The 7,583-nt window shown below is 39.3% G+C and overlaps 1 long non-coding RNA gene across 2 annotated transcripts; it reads right to left on the reverse strand.

Annotated features, from left to right (window-relative positions):
* Positions 1-237: 237 nt before the first annotated feature.
* Positions 238-4,284, reverse strand: LOC123977970. Of its 2 annotated transcripts, none has more exons than XR_006826820.1 (3): positions 4,012-4,284; positions 1,886-2,115; positions 238-572 (listed from the first exon to the last, which is right to left on the reverse strand). It is a non-coding gene; the product is annotated as an uncharacterized LOC123977970 (long non-coding RNA). The 2 variants fall into 2 exon arrangements; XR_006826819.1 differs by having other exon boundaries at positions 1,769-2,115.
* Positions 4,285-7,583: the final 3,299 nt, after the last annotated feature.

Here is a 7,583-nt window from a genome sequence, read left to right on the forward strand (position 1 = left end):
ATTACCTACAGACACAAAGTAGTCCCTGTCCTTTAAGTGGGATTCAAACCAGTTTAGTACTGTGCCAGAAAGTCCCACCCAGTTTTCAAATGTGTCTTGTAATATATTGTGGTGTCGAATGCAGACTGAATTTTGCCACTGTCTGTGTTTAAATGGATGTCATTGAATACCTTAAAAGAGCAGTCTCAGTGCAGTGGTGTGGTCGAAATCCTGACTGGATATCAAAACATTTATTTAGTGCCAAGAAAGCACTAAAAACTTACGGGAGGTTTTATACGGGCCTGTAACTGCTCATTAGTGACCTGTCTAAGATTAGGTGGAACATAGATCTAGACAGAATATATGTATACACGCTGGCACATTTCCCCCTTTTCCATGTCAGATTATTTTATGTGTTCCTCAGTAAGCAGTCCAGCCATTCCTTAATTATTCTATTCCATTCATCTCCTCAAAGCTTCACCTTTTCTAATACCCCCCTTCTTCCATCCTTTCCTTGTACTTTTTATTCTCATCTGTCCACTTCCTCCCACGTCCCTGTTTTCCATTCTTTCTCCTCCCATCCTTTTGTCTACCTGCAGAACAAAAGAGGATTTAGATTATACTCTGTTTAAACAAGAAGAATAGAGTGGAGCTTTAAATAGTAAACAACTTTCACTCAGTGGCAGCAGATTACAGAACAGGAGAGGACACAACCTCTGCATCTGCATTCCTGAAAATTCCCTGATTCAAGTGTGTGTAGAAAAAGAGAGCAGTAAAAATATGCTGAGCAACAATAACCCTGAAGGAGAAACTGTTTCTCTCTCGAGCTCATATTTTATTGAGCTGAGACAAGATAGACTTCAGGGTTTTTTTTCTGATTTCATATCGAGGCTTTTTATTTCCTTGATTTAATACACTTATTGAAAAAGTTCTTAGACTTTCTTGTTAACAATTTGATGGATGTTTCAGTGTACAGCATATTATTGTGCAGCATCAGGACAATATGCAAGCTGCAACTGTGTGTGAATTTAATCCTTTCACAGACATAAAATGGATGAGGTATTGTATTGTCATTGTATTCCCTATGATATATTATCATAGAAAATGCTATCGTTTTACAGTGTCTGTACTGTTCTCCTGCCACAGCGTTATTACTCTTTTGAATCCAGCTCTGGGTGCTATTTTTAAAAAAAAAATTTTATCTGACACTGTCTCATCCATTCAATTCAAAGCTGTAATCAAATTAAGAGGAAAGATTCCCGAATCAAATTCCCAAATTACAAAAAAAAAAAATCATATACTTAAACCATCTTTTGCAGCATGCTGGAGAAGAGATTGAGAGAAGACAGAAAGACGGAGAGAAAGAAAGAAAATGAAGGATGTGGAAGACAGAAAGACAAACACAATAAGAAATACAGATTAAAGAGAAAGGAAGACAAAAAGAAAAGAAAGAAGGCATGTTCATGCTAAAAATGTTCAAACGTCAGTTAAAGATGTTAACAAGAAAACAACCAGTCAACGTCTCCCAGAGCACATTAACACACAACACGACAACAAAATCCAGTTCAAGCCAACAGCAGACGTACTATGTGTAAAACACCAGTATGATCTGTAGTTAAAGATGCATGAGTGCTGTGACAACCCTCAGCTTGTCCTCTGTTTTGGAGTGTGTTGAGTGTGTGCTTTGTTAGTCACGTTGGGTTATGTTACAGGCAGCGTATAAGTGGAGTGAAGGCCACGGTCGTCAGAGGAGATGTGAGATGTGGCACACCTGTGGCGTCTGGCTCACCTGTATTTAAGAAGACTGCAGACTGTGCACTGGTTTTCTCTCGCCATGCCTCACTCAGTGGAAACCCCAGCTCTCCACATGTCACTATTTTTTAAACACACTTCTTGATACACTCACACTGCTGGAATGGTTGAAGATAGTTGAAGAAGTTTCGCCTCTCAACGAAGAAGCTTCTTCACTTCTTACACACTGGCAGGGAGTCCCATCTATTGGGCCTCTGTGGGGTCGTTATCAAGGTGATGGATACCACTTGGTTCATTAGTGCTGGTCATTAGAGTTACCTTGGTGATGGGAGGTGATGTTTGTGTGAGCTTCCTCTTCCTCTATTGTTGCAACAAGGAACCAACCTGTAACTCGTGCAAAGAAGAAAACAGGGAATTCATTGATCAGCACCAGCATCAATGAAGGGAGAGAACATTTAATATGTAAGTCAAGAATAGGAGGATACTTTGGTGAAAAATATAATGACCATAGACAGTATTTCTATTTGGGAAAAGTGGGATTTTACCACTACTTTGCAAAACCCTAGGTGTTTTTACATTGCCATTTGTCTTGTTCACCTCTTGGTCACACACGTATCACACCATAATCATTTAACCCACCTATAAACAGAAACACAACTGAGGCGACGTATCAGCCTGTACACTACTGTACCTTCAAATACAAAAGATGACAACAATATAATGGGACCTATCGCCAACAAAACAGCCAAAAGCAGTGAAGCAGCTTAGAGTGTTCAGTCTTGTACATTATTTTCATTGTGAAACACTTTCTAGCTTTGTTTTGGACAGTGATACATTTGTATTTTTTAAATCACCATGTATTCTGTGTAATATGTCCATATAATCTATAGTAGACTCTGTTTTTAAATCCCACACCAGTCAAACTATAGTGTGTGCATGGGACATAACACCACGTGGCTTCTGTGGTCTTTCCAGATCATGATCCATTTCAGAGCTTATTCATTACATAAATGTTATTATTGTCTCTGGTATACTGTAGTGCACTCAGATTAGACACACAGATTATAAAGCCTGACAGTGATTATGTATATATGCTTCGGTAAATTAAAATAGTTATGTAGTAGCTGAGCGGCTAACATCACTACCAGTACAGGAGTGTTGATATTAAAATAGTATATATTGAGCAGAAGCAGTGCAATCACTCTGTTTTATTGTTTTGTGTGCACCAATAATTTTGGTGATATTTCAACATGTTTTACTAAACAACTCTATAAATGATAAGTTCAAAAGGGGTGTATGAAATAAAAATGGTTTTCATTATTGTAACAAACAACTATAACCATTTTCTCAGCTAATATGGTGGTGAACATTCAGATTAACTTCCTTTGATGTAATAATGTGTCTCAGGATGAAGTCATCCAGCACAAAGGGAATGATGCACACACACACACTGAGTGCCCAGTCAAGCTGGCATGTCAGAGACAATAATAGCACAGCACTTACATCACCAGCCCACGTCCACGCAGTCACTTGATAATAGTGCTATTGAATGAAAATCCATCTGACTTGAGAGAAACACTAGAGACACAGAATGGACAACAGAACAGTCCGGATCAACAGCTTTTAGCTTTTGTCGAGAAAATTTGTCTAGAATCTTTTACAGTAGCCGTCCGCCCATTTCACTCATTCTCAAAACACTAACAGCACACAGTTACATTTCCGATAAACCACAACTGAAACATTAGTTTGACAAAATAATTTTAACTCACGGTCCGCTCACCAGCTTTTTCCTACTATTAGGAAACTCTGATGAAGGCAATGAGATATAATTTAAAGCTCCAGAAGAACAGCTTGTAAAAAAAATGTACCTTGTTATTTTGTTGAAACACAATTCAACTGACCCCTTACATCGTGATGTTTCCCCAATAAGCCACTCTATATGTCAACATGTAATGGATTACATAAACCAAATTACATTGTGTAGATAACAAACAGATGACAGTAAGCTTAACTTAAAAAGGAGAAAACAGGTTGCCCGTTTGTGTTTGAAGGTAACAAAATCCACTCCCAACTACCAGGAGCCGCTATTTACCTAATAAATGTTATCTTGTTTGCTTAATTTGTACAAAAAGCATAAAAACAAGGTGTTTCCAGGAGGTTACTATGCTTTGCCAAAAAATAGTAACACTTAACTGTAAATATTGAGCTTTAGAGGTGCTGGTAGGCGGATTTTGTTTCCTTTAGACAGAGCCAGGTTAGCCATTTCGCCCGGTTTCCCACCTTTATGCTAAGCTAACCAGTCACAACAGACAAAACGGTGTGGTTGAAGCAGGTGAGCAGTCCAGATCCGAGGAACTGTAGTAGCTGGTATTAGTAGTCTGGACACTGATAACACTGCAGGAATCCTGCTGCACAGGAGAAACACAACTAGGACCACTCCTCCACACAAATTTGACAGAACTAGTAGAACGAGAAACAGTGGCAGACATAAATTGGCAGAAGGCACTCAAAAGGATAGGACTAATCTGGTGTTGAGTCTTGAAGCCTGGGGTATCTGAGCTGGATGGTACACTGGATGATTGCCATCAGGTGTGTAACTCTGCCAGGTGCCCAGAATGAAGTCACACCCACACACGAGAGGGAGGGGAGACATGGGAGAAACAGAGAGAAAAGAGAGACAGTACTGGCTGTAACTCTCAATTAGGTGACTAAGAGCGTTTCCCAAAATGTTCAACTACCAGTATTCCTTAAGCTTCATCTGATAACTTTGTTAAATAACGGACCTTCCTGTTGTTTCTCCCGATAGTCCAGGAAAGTAGGCCTTTGTCATAACAGTTACAATCCCTTCTGATCAAGAAGAGTAGATGATGTGTTCCAGTTCTCTAACCAGTTCACTGGTTACCAAGGTTGGTGAAAGTGTTTTTAATTTTTTTTTACTAATGCAAGGTCAGTTCCTCTTTTTTTGCCTTTGACATAATATTGTTTCTCATGTTTTGAAAGAAAATATGTAAGAAACAGCTCGGATGCAACAAACAGACTTGCAGGACTCATCAGCTGTGGCCTTAGAACAATCGTCAATAATCTCATGGTGCATCTTGAATTTTAATTTCTGAATCCCTGTAAGCATTATTGTCCGAGGACTAATTTATTGTCTGTTTTCCTCTTCCTCACCCGCTGCTGTTGGGTCTGAGTCACCTCCACTCCAGAGACCTCAAACGCCAAAGAAACTGTTCCAGCAGTGACTTCATATTAGCACTGCAGCAGCTCCAGCAGGTGCATAACGGTCATCAGGACCATGTTCGTTAGGCACAGGACAGTGGTGCTCAGCTTGAATCTGTGCAGCACACTGTCCCAGATTATATTCTTAGGCAAATAACACGGCTCCTAACAAGCGGCGCAGCTGCCTTTTACCAAGAAGACTTTCCGCTGCTTAAGCATTTTTTAAATGACAGGTTAGGTAAAGGTACTTTATTGTACTTTTATTGTCACATACATGTTGCAATATTCCTTCTCTGCATGTAACCCATCCCTCAAGGGTGCAGTGGGCAGCTGCTGTGCAGCACCTGGGGACCAACTCCAGATCTTTATTAGTAGCACTGACTGAAGAATCTAACATGTTTTGATGGTAGGGGAAACCCACCATCAAAACCCATGACGACCAGGGACTTGAACCCAGGACCTTCTTTCTGTGAGGCCACTGGACCACCATGCCATGTGGAAAAAGACCCTAAGGACATAAAATATTAAGAAGTCTACAATTATACAATTGTTAGTTTTCCTCACTCCAGTTTTTCTTGCAAAAGTATCCTTAATTTTAATCAGGTATAGGATTAGGTAGAAGTCACCACCTCAGCCATTCAATCCATTACTGGACTTGTCCTAAGCTTCGTCAACCAGTAGTGCCCTAATACTGTATAAAACCCCAGATCCGCCCCTTTTCTTACTATTAAATCCTGTCAAGGTTTCTGAAACCCCTGCATAAAATATATCTAAATGCAGGTATGTCAGTGTAACTCAAATCACTTGAGGTTCCTCAAGAATAGAAAGCCTTTATTCACCTGGCTGTAAGTCGTCTCAATCAAATTTTATCATATCATGTGATCTTTATGGACTCATGTCCCAGTTAAGTCGAGCCTTTTTCTCTTTCAGAGTCATGATGATTGATGTGGTTCACAGACTTGGACAGTTCCAACTAAAAGTGGTGTTAAATTATTCTTTCTCAGCAGCTAGCTAGTTCCACAGTCTTGGCTCAACCAAAATAATTTCTAATTATAAGACCTAGTATGGCTGTATATTTTGCTTCCATTTTGATTTCACCACCATGCAAACGGGCACAAACCAGCACACAAGATGGCAGCTATAACATATAGGAGAAGTGAGTGTTAAATATACCTAATATGCATCTGCTCTTCATCTGTCCCAACCATAAACAAAAAATAAACAACCAACAACTTAATTTTAGAAAATTTAAATTTACAGAAATTTAAACTTAAGTAGTAGAAAGTTGTACTGCACTAGTTGCTGCTGCTTGCTAGTCACATTTTCTCCTTAACTAAAATCCTGAGCAGACATATAAACTCTGAAAACACCTGTGTACGTGTGCATGGCCTTTCATTGTAAATCATGGGAGGGAAACTTTGTGTAAAAACACCACACTAACTGCAACATAGCAACAAAATCTAAAACTCAGAACTACTTAAATACACTTTTTATTTTTACACAACTACATATTTATTTTTAAAAAGCCTTTATACTGTAGCAATGTGGAAGATGTAAGTTTTCCATTAAGGAAACAAAATACTTAATGAACTTATGGAAGTTTGTTGCTCTTTAGTTGCATGTTAAATCACTACAGGCGACACTTTGAAGCTGTGAATAATGGATGATTGCTACAGTCTGACAATCTTCTACAGTGAAGTTACAGTTAGGATGCAAAGAAAGAGAGCGACATCCTGCAGGGGAGCAGGATGACAGCAGTGACACAGGGCCTTTGGACACACACACACACACACACACACACACACACCTGCTGAATCCCAAACAGGTCATCCATACATATGCATGCGTGTTTGGCATGCTCTGTTATCGAGGGAACTGTCAGTGAAGTTCCTCATGGGACGCAACTGGAGAGAGAAAGCACAAAAAAGGAGGAGAAAAAAGAGGTCGAAAACAGGGGTCCCATTTTTCTTGTCCTATCAGTGAAAATATTTATTATTTTACATTCTTTTGTTTTTATTTCACTCTTGCTTTGGCGATTACAGGAGAGAGAGAGATTCCAGGTAAAAGCCCAAATAGCATCACAAATGAAGAATGCAGCAGTTTGGTGATGTCAATGGGTCGCAGGCTTGAGGCAGTTATTGCAAGCAAGGGTTATGCCACCAAATATTAAATGTTATTTACTTTAAGATTATTTGTTCCTTTACTTTTGCTCACATAAGAATGCTGTGGTCTGATACAAACGGTGATATGTCCATAGTTGTTTAACACCTCTAGATGTGCACACCAGGAAATAAAAGCTGAACTCTTGTCTCATACTCATCTTTTGATCTTAAACTCAAATGTCTTCAGTGAACAACAAAAACAAAGGAATTTGCCTTACCGTTCCAATACTTTTGGAGGGGACTGTATAATTATCTATCTATCTTTTTTGTGATTTGTTGTTTTAGGTTTCCTTCAATAAGTCTTGGGCTAACCACCAAGCTAGCTGTTATACTAACTGCCTGATGTGTTGTAATACAACATCCGAAGTAACCGCTGTTTATACTTCACTCTTGGTTCACTCCCTATTTAATGGACACTTAACAGTAAATGGAGATTTCGGACACAGATCTGTGAGGCCAACTCCAGTCTTC

Source organism: Micropterus dolomieu, linkage group LG10 (genome assembly GCF_021292245.1).
Source record: "Micropterus dolomieu isolate WLL.071019.BEF.003 ecotype Adirondacks linkage group LG10, ASM2129224v1, whole genome shotgun sequence".
NCBI lineage: Eukaryota > Metazoa > Chordata > Actinopteri > Centrarchiformes > Centrarchidae > Micropterus > Micropterus dolomieu.